Source organism: Lagenorhynchus albirostris, chromosome 11 (assembly GCF_949774975.1).
Source record: "Lagenorhynchus albirostris chromosome 11, mLagAlb1.1, whole genome shotgun sequence".
In the NCBI taxonomy this organism is placed as follows: Eukaryota; Metazoa; Chordata; class Mammalia; order Artiodactyla; family Delphinidae; genus Lagenorhynchus; species Lagenorhynchus albirostris.
In genome coordinates, this window is record NC_083105.1 from 84,638,519 (window position 1) to 84,659,745 (window position 21,227).

Genomic DNA, 21,227 nt, shown 5'->3' on the forward strand with positions numbered 1-21,227 from the left:
TGTAGATGCTGCTGAGGTTCTGTTTTTTTATCAAAAAAGTAAGGGCAAGTAATTAAAGGATTCAGATTTGCATTTTGAAAAGATAATTCTGGCTGTTGTTTGGAAAATGGAACGAACAGGGCATCAGTTATGTAGTGATTAGAGTAGTCTAAATAAGAAACGTTGTCCTTGTCTCCAAAACTATTCATTCTTCCATTTTTCAGGGCCTTATCCTGCTACGAGTCTAAACGGGTCCTTGAAATACTTGAGGAAAAGCAGAACCTAAATTCATCATAGGGATAAATCTTCTCAATACCCAGAAAGACCTGGAATGGTATTTTCTATAGAGTACTTTGCTTACCATTTTCTCCTTTTATGTTTGTATTTATAGTCATGATTTCAGCACATCATGTTGTCAAGACAATAGAAAAAAAAGGAAAAGTCATTCTTTTAAGCTTGTACCATGCTATTGATTTTCTTTGAAAGGACAACAAGTGTGTTTATTTTATCACTGTGGATCTAAACCTTAACCATGAAACACCATTCTTTACTTCTAAACTATGTGTAACAAAGAAATTCTTTATTGCAACGTCATCAATAATTCAAATGCAACTTAAAGGAAAGTAGGGCAGCATAAGGAAAAACACACTTGTTCCATAATTGAGTCGATTAAATAGTATTGAGTCCCACTGTCATATTCATATTGATGAAACAACTTTTATAACTACAAAGAGTCTAATAAGAAGTAAGACCTCAGAATTATGAGACAATGTCATAGACATTTCTGTATTTTTTCCTATTGTAAAATACAAATAGTGAAAGCAAGCTTTTACTTGTGTGCGATAATGAAGGAGCAGCTTTTGAAAGGTACTCTTACTGGGATTTTCATAGTTTTCAAAGCTGTGCAGTAATAACCCAAGCTATTTTGGAACTGTGCATACATTAGTGTTCTGGTGCAACATGATACAATAATGTGTGAAAACGTATACGATCGCACCTTGTTTAAATTTGCAATTTTTCAACGTAATCCCACAGTGAGCTCTTGTCAAGTTTTGACTGCATAGGGGAGGAAAAGTTTATAGAAGCCTAAGAATGGGTTTGGATGTAAATATCTGACTATGGAAATAAGACTTTCTAAAAATTGTACTTTTTTGAAAGATCAAAAGAGTTCAGTTTATCTTATATATAATATTTTGCAAATCAACCTGTTATTAGTTTTGCCCAGTGGAAGCTTAAGAACTTGCATAAATAACCTTCAGAATGAATATGTATATCTGCTCTATTTTTTATTTGCAGAGTGAGTGAAAAGTACAGAGTTTGATTTTTAAAGACAATGATCACATTATAATTTATGCATTCATATTAATGTTGTTTTTCAAAATTTCACCCAGAGAAGCAAAACCCGGATTCCATTGATGCCCTTGTCCAAAACATTTTGGAAAACTTCCTCTCAGAACTGTCTTTTGAATCATTTGCAAGCCTGACTAAAACATCTATCTCATTACTTTCTATTCGCATTTTATACCAAGATTCATCATGCTTTTTTTTTACTCACCAGAGTTGGCTATAAATGTCTCTTTGAAATGATGAAAATGGCTAAAATTGCCTTTCAAATTATGAAATTTGTCACCATTGAGGATATTTAGAAATGTGTATGCCTGTGTGTGGTACAGACTTAGAAAGCAGTTTCAGAAGGAGGTAGAAATACTGTGAGGAACGGCTGAGCTTTAGAGTGAGTGAGTGGTGTTCTGAGGTGACCACTGTGAAGGGAAAGCACATTTGGATGACATGGTATGTTTGTTTAAAAACCAGTCACATTACTTTTTAATGACGCTGTATATTAGTTTTTACAACGTATGCAAAGAAAAATGCAAACATGCCTTTTGGAATGCAAGGCCAAAATATCTTAAACAATTAGCAGCATATTTTATTAGGAAGACAATTAAAAGATTAAGCAACTACAGTGCTAATCCTGTGTTGGCAGATTCTTCAGATAATGGTCTTTACGTGGGAATGTCTCTGCACAGTTTTATTTTATTTAAATACTGTCATTTACTGTCTGATCTATAAGTATGTGTATTTCCTTTCGCATCTTACATAATTCATACTTATTTTCATGTCATTTGAAGGTACTAGTTGGTAGCACTTGAAATTTTCATTTCAGTTGACCTCTTCCTATAAGTAATTGACCCGGTTTTCAGAACTATTAGTGCTTGTTTTCTTAACCGTCAGTAAAAAAAACCAAGTAGTCACATGTGCTTGAAATGTAAAATAATTGGATTGACTTCTAAATATTTTCTTCATTTAAAAACAATCTGTGGTCATTCAGTACAACTCACACAAGTTTATGTGTTAAATAATTTATGAATAAAATGAATTAGTAATGTACATATCCAGAATGTTCACCACTTGCCTCCAGTTTGAACATCTTTATTGTGTTCTTTCTTAAATGGGTAGGAAGTGAAAGATGTGATTGCCAGAGAGACTTAGTTGAGTAGCTTTTATTTTCTGAGTGTTAGAATTGGTATTAGTGCTGTCTAATAGAAGGAGAGGAAACAATTCAAATATAATTTTGCCATGGTTGGTTTTTGCGACCCTGTAAGATCAATGAAGATTAGAAGCCCAAAGATCTCAGAGAGTTTGGGACAACTTTCTGAGGCAGCGGATGGCAAATGATAGCCCCTGGGCAGGACTCTTGTTTAGTGAATAAAATTGTATTGGAACACAAGCATGCTCTTCCATTAACTTGTTATCCACAACTACTTTCAAGCTGTAAGAGCAGAGTTGAATAGTTGTGGCAGATAACATACAGCCCATAATACTAAAATAGTTACCATGTGGTCCTTTAAGAAAAAAATTGCTGGACTTGTAAGATAAAGGACCACTAGTGGTACCTGACATCCCCATCTTTATGAAAAATCTAAAGCATTTAGAGAGCCTCTTTGGAAATTAGAGGCAACACACACAACATATTTGGAAACATGGTTATGATCCATTTGTCAGAAGATATAAAAAGATTCAAGGTTTAAGGGGAGCTCAAAGCAAGAGTGGGCCCTATTGCAAGTCTGGGCTGCAATCAGTGCAAACGGTTCTGCCTCTTGGGTCATAAGACTAGGCAGAAGCCCAAAGGTAGTTTCTGACTTTCAGCTTTCGGTGTTATCAACAGGGATCAAATGTCATTTGTAGCTGCTTGAAAATGGGTAGATTTAAGTGCAAACCAGTGTTTGAAGATCTGGTATACACTTTTGCACCACTTTTCGGTATAGCTAACACACCCTTTGGAGATAAAGGCTTCTTGTTTAACATGGTATGTAGTTTGTGTAGACTGATTTGTGTCATAGTGATTCTTTTATCCTGGTTAAACTATGTTCACATTTCTTTTTTTTCTGGTTTTGTGGTACTAAATGGGCTTTCTTTTCCTGAATGCCTTTATCCTTGACTATTCTAAAAATTTTAAAGCACAAGATTTATGCAGGAATTGTTCCAGACTAATAGCTACTTCCTTCATATTAAACACCTTAGTTTGTATTAATGAAATTGGGTGCTCTTTTGTTCCTTTTCCCAACAACGGGAACAGTTTTGGAGACTAAATCAGTCTTAACATGTGCTGCACCTTGAGTTCTTTGGTAACTTTATTTTACCTATTAACTGTCATGGATTTTTGACGGCAAATGTCATATTTGAAATTCCATTGAAGGAAAGTATAACACTGTGATAATGTTCATTTGCAATATAATTATTCATTGACAATTTCTAAAATCTATAATAGGTTAGAAAATAAAATCCCAGCAGCTTTCGTGTTCCCCATTAAGAAAAGTAGATTCAGAAAGCTTATATCATGGTACTGCTTACCAAAAGTTAGGAGTTTTATTCTTGTAGGAGCTAGGCTATTAAGTAATGTTTATATAATCCTGATAAACATTTCTCCATGACTGAATTTTGAGTGGAAAACTTTCTTTCCTAAAAGGCTCTAAGTGAAAAAAAAAAGGCCTGTCCTCTGACTATGTGTAGTGTGTGTGTGTGTGTGTGTGTGTGTGTGTGTGTGTGTGTATATTTAGATCTATGTTAATACCAACTAATGCCAACATCTGGCAAAGAGATGGAGATCTGGGAATTTGTTGCTTGAAACCCTGGGACAAAGTGTTCTGCTCTGACCAGCAAACATAGCTGTGGACTTGAACTGGAATCTTCAGGGGCAGAAACGTCTTAACTGTCTGGAAAATTGGCCTGAGTCACCATGAAGGCACTAAAACAAAACTAATTTTAAGCAGGTCAAAGTTCAGTGATTCCCTCTGGAATTCAAACTTTTTAAAAGAGTCTCATGTTTAAGTGAAAAGGGTCAAAGTTGATGTACTGTTACAATGTTTTGAATGCTTTCCCTTAAGAACAGCCACCCAAGCTGGGATTAGCATGAGGAACTGCAAGGCTGGCACTTGCGTCTAGGTTAAAAATATTTTAAAGCAGTAAATGCCGTCAGTACAGAGAGATCCCTGGGAGCCTTTCTATTCAAAAATGTGTGAGCTCAGGGCAGCGACTGCAATGTAATTTAGGGCAGTGTATGCTTCATAGCTTTGGAGAATATTGCTTCCTGCTAATGTTCCATCAGAGAATGGTAGGATAGTAGTAATTTTAGAAGGTGGTATTCCTGTTTGTCTTACATCGAAAACTTCAGAATAAATAAGAGGACACAGCAACTGAACGAGAAATGTAACTGTGGAAAGGTACCAATGAATCTAAATTTGAACTGAACAGAAAATCAGCATGGGTGTAGGAATATTTTTAAGGCGAAGCTACGGTGCAAGTGACTTCCCAGGGAATGAACTGCACAGGTACGTATGGTGTGTGACAAATAGCCTGCAGAAACTTTCAAGGAAGTGCCTTGTCAACAGTAAGGTCCTTTGACTATGACCGGATGTAATGCTGTTGAATATTTGAATTGAGGAATTATTTTCGAAAATGGAAACATAGGAGATTTCATTTCAGTATCTGGCATTCAGATGCTATCTAGATATCCCGAGGATGCCAAGGAATTAGCTAGTCAGAATTCCTTGAATGAGATTGTGCTGGAATTGTATGGTCGCCTTAAACTGAAGTGTGTGATTCTAGCACTTCTGATGTTAAAATGTTACACACTGCAGCTTAATGCGATTGACTAGGTATTTTCTCAGTCTGAAGATCTTGTTGCTGACTAGGATGAGACCTAAACAACATTCTTAGACGTTAAAAAGAGCCTATCATTTTATGGGTTGTGTCTAGGAAAGGGGAGAGAAACATTTGCTCTGCCTTCAAATTTAGAGACTCAGCTAAAAACTGCAGCTATGAAATTTGGCTGGTGTCCATAGTCTACTCAACTTCCTATAAAACTTTGGTTGTTCATATTAGCTGTTTTCTTTTTCCTTGATACCAGGGGCAGAATAATTCTGTTGCTCTTCATCATAAACCTATGATACTGACTTTGAAGAAGCTTTACTAATTTAGTTATTTATTCAGTAAATACCAGTTATTCCAATTTGAGGAATTACATTTTGCGTTGTGTTTACTGTGTCTCAAGAGATTTGAACTCGGTCATGTCTGTTTGTTTTAATAAGTCAGTCCCACGTGATAATTTTTACCAACAGAATAAAAATGCATGAGGAAGAAGGAAAAGTCAAGTTATGGTGTGACGTGATGATTCTCTCCTGTACAGTTTTTAACTGGAAAGTGATCTGAGTTGGGCTGAAAGATGAGAAGATGTCATGCATGTTCTTTGTGCTTCCTTCACTAAGACAGGTTGATAGAAGGTGGTCTTCGATTTGGATCCTTGAATTCAGTTATGTTTATAATTATTAAGATTGTGAACGATGCTTATCTTAATGTAGCGATGCAGAGAGAAGAATAAGAGAGAATCAAATATTACAAAAGTTAAATTAGGAGAAGTAAAATGATAACTGTTTTCAAGAATTGGTGCTAGGATTATAATGCAGGAGTAGTTTTAGGGTAAGTTCTTAGATTTCTCAGAATCTTAATTATAGACCAGCAATTTAAATTTTTGAGCAGGGAATTTCCAAAACAAAATTTATTTACCATCAAAACTATATGAAGAAATGGTTAGAGAAACCTCAGTATATTCAATATTCTAATTTATTATTTCAACAGGACTAGTTAACAGTTTTATCACAAATGACCTTTTGAAAAAATAGTTGTTGCTCTGAACTTTTGCCCCTCTATGGGTCTTCACAAGGAGAGCTTTTGAAGAGTCTTAAATCTGTCTGATAGTAAAATATCGTGATACGTTCTCGTTTCCCTACATCTCCAAGCTCTGTCAGCTGTTAAACTTGTGCTAGTCGACTGCTGGCTCGACATGCTGAGCCGGTCCTTTTGTTTAACTGGCATTGCTCTCAGCTTCCCCACTTAAACTAGCTATCAGAATCCTCTAGGTCAACCAGATAGTTTGCCTTACTGCAAGCTCACCTGAACCATCTTCTGAGGTAGGGCCTATGATTTCATGAGAAATAGTCACCTCAGTGGGGAGCTACAGAACTCACCTCTATCTTCCAAGTGTTAACAGTAACCTATAATAATAATTTGGTGACACAAAATGCTTCTCTTTATGCATTACCTATTTCCAGAGGCCTGATTTAGGTTTGTATCAAAATGGATATCACAAACAGTACAGCTTCCTGCTGAGAAGCAAAGTGCTACTGAGAGACTTTCTGTTATTCTTTTGGTGGCATCTGGGAGGGGTGAAGAAACATGGGCGGGGTGGGGAGGGAAGCAATTGTCAGTCGCTTAAGCGTCACCAGGACAAGCCGTGGTGGAGAATGGTTTTCAAAGGCAGAATAACTTGATGGAATTGTTATATCAGGAGCTGAACTTTGTTCTATTGCACTTGATAGGAGGCAAGTTTCAGAACAAGGAAAACAGCAGAAGTGGTTATAGCAGATATCTTATTTTTCTGTATGATTTTCATACTTCATGCTCCAGCAACAGTGACAGTGCTTACTTACCCAGGTGTAAATACAAACAATAATACAGTGCTGAGAAAGTTTTAAACTTTAAGTCTCCACCGAAAGTCTTAATTCTTCATCACAGAATCCCTGGCTGTGCTAGAGTCAGTCCAATCGAAAAAGCAGAGCTAATGGCAGCGTGTCCCATCTTTAACCTTTTACCCTATTTTTAAACCGCCCAGTACCTACCCCAAACATGCGAGTCTCCTCCATTGTCCTAGTTCTTCAAGCAAACAGAAATTTATCATAATTTTTCTTACTTAACTATACCCAGGAGTATTGTACTTTAAATAGAAACTTATGAAGGGCTGTTTTTCTTAAATGTTTAGAGTTAGAATTTCGGGCTGTGCTGGTAGTGAGAGATGGAAAAATACGGCAATATTATTTCACAGAAGGGGTCTTCCAGGGAGTCCTCAACTCACACCTTATAGGTGAAATTACCATTACAGCGAAGCCGTGAGCTGATTTTTAGCCCAAACGTGGGCTAGTCAATGACCTGCGTTTTAGAATTCAGCGATGGAGGTGTTGATGCATTTCCGTGCTTTAGGTTCCGTGGCAGCTTCCAGCTTCTGCCTTTGCCCTGACTGTACCCAGTCCTCTTACGTGGAAAAGGGATGGGAAAATGGCAGGGAGCTGGGCAAGTTGTCAAGAACTCCATCCCAGAACTTTAACTCTGGCTCCCACTGCAACATTTCACTCTTGCGTGTTTTCTGAGAGTGCAGGGTTTTTCTTGGCCTGCTGCTTCCCCAAGTGGCCAGCCCTTGCCTCTTGTCTGCACTGTACCCTGGGGATGTGTTCTCAGAATGCCCATTTCCCACCGGCCCCTGGGAGCACTGCGAAGGAGCAGCTGTCCTCGCGTTCCCACTCCCACTCTGAGGAGAGGCTTGGGTGCACAGGCTTCTGTCACATACTTGAATTGTGCATCTCAAGCACAGCTTGCTCGGCTCCGCATTTTGGCTTAGTGATCATGCTGATCGTGTTCGTATAGGTGTTCATCTCGGGGTATGCTCATATAGGGATATCCATATGATTTCTCTTTGCAAGGACTCAGTTTTTAAGAGTATTTAATGGCTATTGAAAAACACATTAATGTTTTCGATGTGCTGCAAGAACATATTCATGGCATTCTTTTTGATTCTTTAAAAAGCTGTGTAACAACTAGATTTTTTAAGGCGTTGCTACCATAAAGACTGCTTTCAGACACATTGTATCTGTTTCCTTATTTAATGGACCATAATTCATTTTGTAAACATGACTCTTTCAAAGCAGGAAGACTTCTTACCACCATGGTCTAAGAGTTCGGTCACTTTTCTTAGGGATTGCTCAGATCTTCCTTGTAATAGCAGCTCCCTGAAGAAAACCAGAGAAAAGAAATAACATCAAACCTTCAACTGCAGCTTTTGCCCCATTTAAATAGCAATGGATAATTCTGAAAAACTGTAAGTGGGGTGAGGTGTAAGATGGACTTTTAGCTCACTTTTCAAAGTTTCTTCCCATTTTTGTGCTTACTTCAAAACCTTTACTTAGAATGAGAGTGCATTCATGTAGTTTATTGTCCTTTGTTTTCAAGGTTTTTTATAATGATTCGTGGGTAGAAATGTGCCAGGGCTTTGGGATCTGAGCTTCCTTTGGACCCCATAGGATGTCAATGGACTCATTAGGATTTAGCCAAGTTTTATGCATTATTCATAATATACATTCACAGCGTGTACACTAACGACCGTCTCCTGTGTCTGCTTAGGACCATTTGCATGCTGTATTATGGAAACATAATACAGGATGCATTTAGCCACATTTTCTGTATTATCCTTAATATATATTGTCATCATATTCTGTTACAGGGTATGTGGTGAATGTGTTTAAACAATAGCATGCACTTGTGCATTGTGATTCCATAAAAACAAATGTATAATAAAAGTCTTGATGGAAGTAATTATTGCACATGTGCAATAATAGTTTCTAAAAAAGCCTTCATATTATTTCTAATTTGCTTTCATTGTTTGATTATCTAGTTATTTGTTTTATGTTGTTTTATGCCTGCTGGACGGATGTCCTGAAAATTTTAATTTTGAAAACAACATACCTTCTTTATCCCTCTCATATCTTTCCTCATTATTTTCCCTAAATGAGTATTCAAAAATATAATATTTAAAAGAGACTCAATGATTAAGAAAAGCATGTTTCCTAGCTACCAATTAAAGATCTGTGGGGTATTTGTTACAAAGAGCCTGTGTTCCATGTACCGACAAGAACTGTTATGTATGTGAGAAATTAACATCAAATCATTAACATGAAATTATCTTCCATGTCTAGGATAGAGAGGTTCTGAGTTCTAAAGTTAACATGACTCTTATTTATTTAAGGAATTGACACGTTTATCTTTTTCTTTTGGACATCTTGCTTGCAAAATGGAAATGACCCCTGCTTAATTGCAATAGCATATCAGATTCATTGTCTTTTAAAAAAATATAACTTGGATCAGAAAGAAGAAAATCTAGAAATACACCTATGTGTCCCAGGTGTGAAGAAAACAAATTATTTAAAACTCTAAATGATAGCTTGTTGAAGAGTTATGCTGTGATGGAAATTTTAGGTACAGAGTATGGTAAAAGGATTCATTGAAATTATGTCTTTTCTTTTCGAGGGCTATTGGTGGTTTTTCAATACTTTGAAGTCATTTCGTTTTGGTTAGTGACTAGTAAACTTATTTTAGAATGTTCGCTTTGAGAACCCTACAGTTCGTTTAGTGTCCTCCAAATCTAGTGCTTTTACACATGACCACATCTTATTTCGTTATGAAACACTTTTTTGGAACAGATTTGGAGTTAGAAGCATATGAAAGGTGGGAGCCTTAGTTTGAAGGGCCATTAGTCTTTTTATTGATAATGATACCTTTATCAGTACTCTGTTTACTTTGCAATCAGTCTTATGAAATTTATCTATTCTGCTAGACATTATTGATGAATTTGTTTCAGATAAATGATCTCACTGAAAAATCGAAGTATACCCACTTGATAATATTGTAAACCATCCTTCTCTTGTCTTCTCTCTTCAGCAAGTTTGATATTATGCATCCAGATAAAATGGCCCTTTCCGTAGTATCCATATTCTTTGGAAATCTGTGGGGAAGTATAGACTTGATGCAAAATCTGGTTAATATCTTTTCTGCCTAGCTCAGTATATTATTCTCTTTTTCTTCATTGACTTTCACATAGTTGTTTGAGTCATGTCTGCATGTTGAGAAGGCAGTAGATTAAAATCTTCTGGTTTTAGATATAGTTCCAAATGTGATGGGTTGAATTCCAAGTAGCCAGACCTCAAAATAGGACAGAGAAGTATATGGTACTCATCAAAACCTAGATAATTTTGTTATCTGGTATAATATGAGTTTGTCAGAGAGAGAGAATAGATTGAGTATTAGAGAAGTAGACAAAAGAGGGTACACCTTTTTAATCGATGCTTTTCTGACATAGAGAGAGGATCTCATCAGCTCTTGTTTTAACAAGCCATATTCTTTCTACTTTTATTTGAGATTTCCTCCCAGTGGGCTTATTTAACTAAGTTGATTGCTTTGTCTAACTTTTATTGTTTGTTTAAATAGTTGCTCTGCACAAAAATTCCTCATGTTAATTTTGGTAATTTTTTTCAACTTTTTAGAAAAGCCATTGATCCTTGACATATATGTCTGGATGAAATGGAATGCCTAAGAATATTTTACTTATATCTTTACTTATTAAGATACATTTATAAATCAGATGGCTAGAAACTAATTCAATTTTTAAAAATAAAACTTTTTATATAAAGGAGTGTTGAATCTGATTCAGTATAGTCACTTTCAAGGCTGTATATACCTCTTTCAGTGATTCTGAAATTGCTCAGAATATTTCAGGAACGCCTCCTTGGGAGCTGCCATAGAGCCTGAGGCATACTCTTTTGATAACCTCAGTGGACAAATTTTCTAACTTTGAAGAAAGTCTTTATATTTCAACATAGTCAAAAGATATATTTGAGCCAAATCTGGTGAATAAAACAGGTAGGTAGTCAAAAGGGGAGTGGAAGTGGCGGGCAGCGCAAATTGTGGAACCAAAGTAGCCGGTCTGTTTTCTTGGGTCAGTCATAAATTGGAGGATTACAAAACAGGGCCTCCAAAGTCTTTTAAGCAATAGTAGCAACAGAGAGATGAGTATGTGGTTTCTTAAGCTCAGTTCGTTGAAGAATCACACTTATTTGTCTGCAAAAGTTTAAAATATGGTTTAAAATAGATTTTAAATGTTACATTAGTTTGTAGTTATACCTTACATAGTCACAATAGATTTCATGTCTTTTTGTGTTCATCTGTTATAACTGACATGCAAAGCTGTGTCCATTTTTAGATTGGTGTGCCTGTTTTTTCCAAATAATGAAAAATGCACAGAGTTTTTCAAAACCATTAATTCTGAGCTAAAATAAGTTGTCCAAATGGAAAACTAATCTGTATGTCTTTTGGTTTTTCAGATTAATTTTTCATTTAGTAATTTAGTATTTCCAGAGTTAAGTATTTTAAATGTAGACTTATTTTTTTCTGCTTCATTTTGGTCAGAGGTTGCTTTAGGTTTCATAATAATAAAATTTATTTCAGGGAGTTTCTTCATTTGAGTTTCCTTTCTGGCTCTTCCAGACCAGTTCAGCCGCTCATAGACAGGTACAGTTACCTGCAGACAGATCACTTCCGTAGATGAACACTAAGAAACACACACAATTTACACAGACACATTGAGTTTCATGACTAACTTCCACAATCATACATGTAAAAGGACCATAATTTTGGAGGGTTATTTAGTAACAGAGTGAATATTCACAAATGATATGATTCTCATTTTGGGGTGGATCTCAGATATCACCATGTCTGAATCCCTTCTTTTGATAACTGTTTGGAATGCTCGTCTACCAGGAATCATGTTGGGAGGGTGGATACAACTAAGAGCAGGTCCAACAAAGAATGTTGGATTAAGAGGAAATAGTTGAGTCCTGTTTTATTTTACTGTAGATTATTTGTAAACTCAGATTACTTCGGGAATTGCCATGTTTTTGAGGAGGGTTAAGGCAGGAACAGCAATTTTCCTAGTGAGGTGACTAAGGGGGAATATTCAAATTAATGTGTATACTAAAAATAAGGTTTGGATTAGGTATCAGTTTTTCAATTTAAACAGTTTTCTTTATCTTAATATTTCTGTTTAAATTTCAATTACAGATTTTTTTAAGGCCTCATTTTTAAAAAACAATCTTCACTTTATTTATTTATTTATTTATTGCCATGCTGTGTGGCTTGCGGTGTCTTAGTTCCCCGACCAGGGATTGAACTCCCGCCCTCGGCGGAGTTGGAGTGCTAACCATTGGACCGCCAGGGAATTCCCTAAGACCTCATTCTTTAACCTACGCTGTACAATTGCCTGTTGCCATCACAATCTCTAGTCCAGAGAAGAGAATATTTAGCTAGCTTAGGAAATGTATCCTTGCTCTGTTTCTCCCTCTCTCCCTGTGTCCTTCCTTTCTCCCTTCTTTCTGTTTGTGTCTTTTTTTAAAATGTTAAATTCTCAAGTTAGTTCTTATTGCCTATTGGATACAAGTGGAGAAGGGCAATAACAATTGGCTTTCTAGGAAAGTTCTATATATTATTCTTATAAGACTTCTCCTAGTTCTTAATGGCTTAAATATATTTGCCCATTAGTCCCATAGTACACCCTGCCTGCTTTTGTATTACTGCTTCAGAAATAGCATGGGAGAGTGAGGATCTAAAGCCATCATCCGGGTTTTCTGTACTCAGGCCACTTAATTTCTCTTTCCTTACCTGTAAAATTGGGTTTAACTTACAGGATTTTTGCAAGAATTAGATGAGTCAGTTATATGAACTTTTTGCATTTTGTAAATTGCGACCTTCAGATGGATGTTAGTTGTTCATTCCTTGATTTGGTGAAATGCAGAGCAGCAAGTACTGCAGCTACATTTACAGGGTTTTTTGTTGATGGTTTTTAAAAATATTTTGTATGCCTTTTGATGAAGTTCAAACTTTATCACTTTTCAACTGGAATGGCACTAGGCCTGAAAGTTATAACCCCTGGGAAAAAAATACAAGGTCTTCCTTTGGGTTATGTTCATTTTGGTTGTTCTACAGTTTGGAGTAAGGTTTCTGATGGTACCACTGAGTGTGGACAGTAACCTTTATACTTGAACTCTTCTAAGATTCTACTCCTTTTTTTCTTTTTCTTGAGTAATGTAAATATAAATTTCAGTTCAGGCCTGGGGACGATGTGTATATTTTCTTATTGTTAATAGGTATGTGGTATAGAAATGGAGCATTTATATCTCATTATTTTGATAACACACTACAGAGATTCCAGTAGTCGTGTTTAATATTTATTTTAGGAAATTTGCCACTGCAGACAAATTTATTTTAGACTGCCTTTTCTGAAGAACAGTGAATTATTAAATGGTGGGGGAAAAACCCAACATGGTAAAGTAATGTGATATATTATCTGAGTTCATGGGAACCATTTGTAATCTTTCTTAATTCAGGGCGTTTTAAAAAAAATTCTCTCCATAGTGACTGCTTGTTTCTATTTCCTGCGTAGTAACTGGCCTCTAGATATGGGCTTGTACTGGTGAGTTTTAATTCCAAGTGAGGCGATAGGGACAAATACTTCTGGGTGTTGGTTGTAGCACCTCCATTCTAAGCAAGTCACTTCATCTTTTGTCTCCTTCATTCTCTTTCTTTCTAGCTTGTCAAGAAAACAGTGATAATATATTTTGCAGGACCGCTCAGATGACAAAATGAGATAATGTATATAAGGCTCAAATATTCTAAAATTGAAAAGTGGCAAACCAATACCAGCTATCAGAATACTGAGTGTTTGCCTACTGAAAGAGACAAACTACAATGCCCAGACTTTCAGGAGGGTTTTGTAAAAATTTTCTTCAAGAATTTAAATTGGCTGTGGAAATAAAATTTTAGAACTGGGATATGTTTCATAGCCTATAATCCTTCCTCCAAACCCACTGAAGGAAATTGAGGTCCAGGGCTTCTAGGTGAGAGTCTTAAAGTCACATAGATAAATAGGAGAATTGATCATAGAACCCAGGTCTCCTGGCTCCCTTGCTGGGCTGTATTATTCTCCGCTCTGCACATGGCTGGGTCTATCATTTGGCCTCCTTTTTTGGTGGTAAGATGTCTCTCAAATGAGAGTGATAAAATATGAGTAGCATTCACCCTTCTCTCAGAAATGAAGGACTCTAGAGAGGCATTTTCCTTTTGCTTTCTTTTTCCCCTTGTGGTTATTGACAAAGCCTGGGATCATGTTGAAACTTGTTGCAACCACCAGGAAACACTTTCAGCTTTAAAAAATTTTTTTAAAAATTTTGTTTATGTTTTTAAATTTTTACATCTTCTTTCTTTTTTATTAAACATCTTTATTGGAGTATAATTGCTTTGCAATGGTGTGTTATTTCTGCTGTATAATAAAGTGAATCAGCTATACATATACATATATCCCCATATCCCCTCCGTCTTGCATCTCCCTCCCACCCTCCTTATCCCTCACCCTGCTCCCAATTAACAAGTAGCAAGCATGATTATGCTCCAGTTAGTCGGAAAGACTTGTCGGACTTTAATATTTAGATGAGGAAAAGACCTTCAGCCTTGAAGAAGAAAATCCCTGTTGATATTTTCCATAAAAGGGGATGTACAGTTACTTCAGCAGAGCCGACTCTGCCACTTTGTGTAGATGAAACCCTGAGAAATGGCTATGAAGAGAGCATGTTAGTCACGGCTCACATTAACACAGTGTTCCCGCCAATTTGTTGGTTTCTTTCTCATGAAAATGCTGTAGAATGAACCATCAGGAGGTTATTCTTTCCCTATGGTTTGTCCCCCCAAAAAACAAAAAATAATAAAAATGATTAAAAGCGCTTTTATGGAAGTGTGATGAAGACAGCTTTTTGTAAACGGATGTTTCACTAGTGTCATCCATTTAAGTCAAATAGGTAACATGCTCCAAAGGCAACTTTTAAAAATCACGTAAATTTAATTCACCTTTTCTAAAATAATTGACATTTACACTCATTACAACTTGCAGTGACTCACTCTCTCTCAAGAAAAAAATTTCTTAAGAAATCAGTAGGACATTCAGCTCCCCTGAGAAACTAATTGGTTGCATGCCCCTGTCTGGGTGCCCCCAGCTGCCCCCAGGTGAAGAGTTGGCCTTCAGTGATTGAATACGGTGCTGGGTAATGTGCCTTGAGCGTCTCGCAGAATGTCAGAAAATTCCCTTTATTTTCTTTAGCCTCTATTTGGCAACACTTAAAGATTCAAAAATAGAGAGAAAATGAAAAGAGATGTAGAACTGGAGTCCTCATTGCCAATCGTGTTTTTTGGTAGACTTAGAAAACTGAATTGTTGTCTCAGTGTCATAGCTAGAGGTTAGTTCAAGTCATGTCCCAAACCTAGGTTATCACTGGTTTTAGTGTTGTTACAGATAGTCTCAGCAAGGACATGGATGGAGCAAGTTTTAACTTTTGTTCTTTATGTGCTTACAACAAGAACACAACTAGGTTTACTATTTCACCTCTCTCCTCAGTTCCTATATTTATGTGGTTTTGAGAAACCTACTCTAAGCAGATGTCACATGAAGAGAACATTTCTCTGGGGAGGTTAAGATCTCCAAAATGTAGTCCATGGTACCTATAATTGAGTACCTACCATGTGCCATGCCCTCTTTTTTGGCATTGGGGATAAAGCAGTGAACAAAATGGACAGCCCTTGCCATTGAGGAGCTTAAAATCCAGTGTGCACGATAGAAAATAAACTATACATAAGAAATGTGATAATTTCATATGAAGAAGAATAAATAGCATAGTATGATAGAAAGTAGTTCCCAGTATTTGCTTTGGTTGGCATGGTCAAGGAAGATGATGGTCGAGTTTTGATCTGAATGATGAGAAGGAAGAGTCTGTGGGATGACCCAGGAGAACAGATTTCTCAGGAAAAGGAATAGCATATACCGGGGTCCAGTGACGGGGGAGAGCCTAGCTTGTTCTGGGGGGAAGAGCCCACTCTTCTCACACTTGTCATGACTCCTCTTCCATCTGCATTCTCAGCTCATGATCTTGCTTCCTATTTCTTCTAGAAATTAAAGGAACGGGAAGAGGACTTCTTGAAACTTCTGTCACCTAGCTATGCACCTACCTGCATACACTGTGCCTTCTCCTTGCCCCTACGTATAAACTCTAGGCAGTCCTGGTAAAGGCTGACTCCTCTGTTTATGCACAATCTACAGTCTGTTCCCTCTGGCCTGCTCAGACGTTCTTCCACCCATGTTCCTCTTTCTCTCTGGCATCATCAACTTTTCCCTCTACCTGATCTTTCCTACCAACCTACTATCAACATTTTCCTCTTAAAATATTATTTCTTCCATTTTAAGAGGAAAAACATTCTTTTGATGCCACTCCTCTCCAGCCACTCCACATTTGTCTCCATCTGTTTAAAGAAGAACTCCTTGAAAAAGTTGCGTAAATTTTTTGATTCCAAATTCTTCCCTCTCCTTTTCCCTTGAAACCGCTCCAAAGAGGCATCTGTCTTCATCATGCCACCAAAACGAGTCAACAGTGGCCTCCATGTTGCTATGCCAATGATTAATTACCAGTCCTTACCTTACTTGTCCTGTCTGCAACATTAGAAAGTGTTATTTACTCTTGTTGCCTCATAACATGCTTTTAACTTGGCTTCCGTTTCCTTGATTTTCCTTCTACCTCCTAGCTGCTGCTTTTCTGTTCTTTATTTGGTCCCTCTTCATTGCTGTAATTGCTAAACACTGGTGTGCCCTAGGGCTTAGTTCTTGGACCCCTTCTCTTTTCTATGAAAACAGAAATCTTTACTAGTCTCTATCCAGCCTAACAGGTAAATGCCATACATGTACTGATGACTTTGAAATACATATCTAGAACCCAGAACTCTCCTGAACTTTAAACTCATATATACAACTCCCTAGTTGACAGCTCTTCCACTGTCTAATAGGGACTTTAATATAATAGGTACAAATATGAACTCCTGATCTCTCCCAACCCCATACCCTCTGCTTCTTCTGCAGTCTTTCCCATCTCAGTTATGGCCACTCCTCTCTTTCAGTGGCTCAGGCCAAATTCTCAAAGTCTTCCTCACATATCTCTTTCTTTCAGGAAGCCTGTCTTCTCTACCTTCAAAATATATTCAAATTCTGACTGTATAAAGATTTTTTAAAAGAAAGAATGAAGATTTTTTTCAAAAGAATAAAGGGTTTTAGACTCTCTCTTAGAAGTTTAATGATCGTGCAAAGCCTACACACTTATACCTTATTTAAAGGAGTTAGAAAATACATAGAAAACTATAGAAGATTGCTGTATATCCTGCAGAAGTTTGGTTTCCTAAATACTAATACAAATATCATGTTAAGGAAGTAAAACAATTTAAAGTAATGGTTTTAGAAAATAACTTACAGGTGTAAAAGAGAAGCATATGGTTGAACAGAGATTGCCAATGAAATTGACAGATGATGAACATTCATTATAACTTTTAATTAACACCTTGGAAAATTCCATAGAATGATACTGTATGTAAATGACTATGTGTGATATCTTGGAGTATTCTCTTACCTGTTTCACAGAGGGGGAAAAAGGGATCACAAAACTGCTTAAGATAATGATTTTACCCAGCTTGGTGTTTGTTTTGGGTGTTATCTGCTTGTGTCAGTCATGCCAATTTGAGCTGCCAATATTCTAAATATATTTGTCTGAGATATAAGTGATTCTCTGTATTCTGTGGAGGAAAGAAAAACTACGTTTTAGTTTCTTATCATTTCTTCTTTTCAACATTTCATGATTGAGTAACTATGGGAGAATTTGAGCTTTTACCTGGAACTTTTCCAAGGTGATTTAAAATCCGGTTCATTCAAAATCTGGTTAATAAAATTTGTGATCAATATATCATATATAACACTGGAGGTGGTGAGAAACTGATTTTTGTGAGGGATTCAAAATCCTAAATTGCACTTTTTTCTGTATGTTGAGACTAATTTTCTATTCACTGTTTGTGGTGAAATGGGAATGTTTCCTGTTGAAAATAGTGGTGGTTGGTTTATATATAATGTTTCCAAACTTTTGTAGAGGTACGGTTACTATAGGATTTTGTTATTAATTGTTGAACTCTGATAAAAGTCTGCCTTTTAGAGTTCTGCTCAAGAGAGTTGTGGTACAAATATAAGCTTACCTACCTGTTGCTGATTTCAAAAACTGGGGGTGGAGAGATGGTGAAAGACATAGAAATATGTTTTCTTTGACAGAAACATCTGTCAGTTGTTACTAGATAACATGTTTGGTCACCATTATACATTCATTGGTGGTCTAGGGTAATCCTTGGGGACATGAGTTATTCTCTCGAACTGTTATCTCTTGAGAGTCTCAAGGACTGCAAAGGGTGTATGGCTCTCTCTTTTTGTACTGTCTACTTACAATTATTGTGTTTAACTTCCTCTGCTTCTCTCTTTTGCTACTTTCTCCCTCTCCCACCCACCTATCTTATCTTCTCTCTGCCTTTCTTCACTGGGTTTTCCATGCTTCTGGGCTTAGTGCCAGTTGACTTGACCATTAGAATCATACCCAGCAAGTGATGGCCCTCTTCTCATGAGCTGCATGGTCATGTTGAGTTATGAATGATTTTAGGTCTTCTTGGAGATTTCTGTTTTTCAAAGCTATTCAGAATTTATTAATTTGCTGTTCAAGATGTTGGTCAAAAGGCAGCAAGTCAAGGGAAGGTAGAACTGGGTAGCACAACTGTTTCAGATGGCTGAGGTTTGCAGAACACTTGCTACATAAACAAGGCATTCTTATAATTTAAATTACTAAGTGTGATTTTAAAGAATCAGTTATAATATGCCTGCTTTTGAAAGCTAATGTCTATTTTAGGTTCAGTATTTAAGTTCCTTAGAATAATTTTTTATTCTCTTGTTTATTGTTTAGTGAGTATTAAGATTTTTTTTTTTATTTTTTTAATTTTTTTACATCTTTATTGGGGTATAATTGCTTTACAATGGTGTGTTAGTTTCTGTTTTATAACAAAGTGAATCAGTCATACATAAACATATGTTCCCATATGTCTTCCCGAGTATTAAGATTTTAAATCATTCTATGGATTAATTTAAGGAGTTAAAGCATTAGAACTGCAATATAAAAGCTTTAAAGATACAAAAGAACGAATTTATGTTATTATTTTTATCTTTTCGAGTGTTAGGAGCCTAAATGTGTTGAAGCTGAAACATGAAGAATGGAGGAAGAAACAAAAAATCACACAGAAAATACCAATTAAGCGTGAATGTTGCCTGATTTATAATTCCATGTACAGAGATTATAAAGAAGAAATATAGCTCAAGAAGGATGAGATGCTCTAAAATTGTGATTCTGACTATGTAATTGAGAATAATCCTGCTGAGAAAGAAAAGGAGTTACATAAAAGTGTAACTGTATTATCAGGAGCTCTTTGATAAGCTCAGAATTTAAAGGGGGTATCAAAGATAGAAGGCGTACAAAACTAGGGCTTATATAAGAAAGGCAGGAACTTTGGGAGAGTTAATGATCATGGTCATTCATTCATTCTGTCAGCATTTATTGGGAAAGTTTATTATGCCAGATTATCTTGTTTGCACTGTGGATACTAAAATATAATGAGGTCTTTGCACTCAAAAATCTACCATGATAACATTGGGCAATAAAATTAATAATTGGCATAATAAAGGAAGAACTCTTCAAACCCTCTTTCGTTTCCAAAATGGAAGGTGGAAATTCAGCATATTTCAGTGGAAATTCAAGCCCAGGCTGGGATAAAGAATAGAGTAAGAACTTCTTGAAGTGAGTTCAAGGTTCTAGTCCCAGACAAATGGGGCTTACAAAAGAACTTGCTCATATAATTTTGAGAAAAAAATGTTGTGTAAATAGTAGCTTGAGATATTTAGGTAGATTTTTGGCAGGTAAAACAACTGAACTCCTAGGTAATTGATTAATGGATGAGTGTTAATGGAAACTGGACTGTGATCTTGCCCTTGGCTTTGAATATTTACTGACAACTTCAGTCAAAGCGTGCTTAGCAGATCTTTAGATGACAGGTAGCTGAGGGGGTAGCTTATATATGTTGAATCAAATTATCAGAATTCAATATTCAGATAAATGTCAGATTAGTATGTAAGGCTAAAATAGGAGACTCTCTTGAGAGTGGTTCCTTAGAAAAAAAGAATATGAAGTCTAAATGGTTAATCATCCAGTGCTTTGATGGCACTATTAAAAAAGAAATAATTGGCTAATTGTTGCAAGGCCTATTGACACACTTCAATAGGTCCAGAGGCCTAACTCGGGACGTCGCAACTCTCTTCAAATATTTAGATATCCAGCACGTGGAATAGATGGTATAGTGGCTTTGTGTTGCTCTCAAAGTACTGCAAGAGATAAATGAAGATCATTTTAGTACTATGAAATGGAAAACCTCCAAAAAATCAAAGTTGTCCAACAATGGAGAGGACTACCTTGTAAGATGGTGAAAGTCTTGTTATAGAGAAAGAAGTGGGCCATATATGTCAAGACAAGAATTGTATTAGGAAATCTCTAAGGTTTCCTTTCTTTCAAATTGCATAATTCTGTAATTTCACAAACTTGTTATGACAGTTTGAGAAGGTAAGAGGGATTTGCTCCAAGGGAAATAATATGCATATGAGTGGGGGCATTTTTAAAAAAAGATCAAACTAGTGGCAGTCCTGAAAACTAGAGATTAGAGTCAGAATGGGGAGTGGCTATAGCATTTCTTCCTCAAACATTCTTGGGCTTTTCTCAGATAAATACAAAAGTATGTAAAGAAACGCAGTGGTCTGAATTTGACCCCTGGTTTGTTGGGGAGGTAAAGCATAGACATACATTGGAGATCCCTTTAATTATTCCCTAGTGTTCTGCTCTCCTTTGACTAGAAGATATGCTTGCCAGGTTGCAAACCAGAGGTTTCATTTGGGAAACCAACAATCCTTGCCTTTGTATTGAATTAAATATGGAGGTTTCATCTGTAAGAACTAACCATGTTGGACTGGACTCCTAAGTACCTAAAAACCACTTCTAATGTTGCTCAAATTAACCTCATTAGGCCTACCTGGTATCTTTTCTATCAAGTTAACACAAAAGACTCTGGATGGATTAGAGTCCTTGGTTGAACAGATTCTAATTGAA

General features: G+C 36.4%; 1 protein-coding gene across 1 annotated transcript in view; it reads left to right on the forward strand.

Annotated features, from left to right (window-relative positions):
- The first annotated feature begins 4,742 nt into the window (after positions 1-4,742).
- SOX5 (SRY-box transcription factor 5) overlaps positions 4,743-21,227 on the forward strand; it is a 963,387-nt gene continuing 946,902 nt past the window's right edge. Inside the window, exon 1 of the mRNA XM_060165318.1 lies at positions 4,743-4,808. The gene's annotated coding sequence lies outside the window, so the exon portion shown is untranslated. The remainder of the gene's footprint in view (positions 4,809-21,227) is intronic.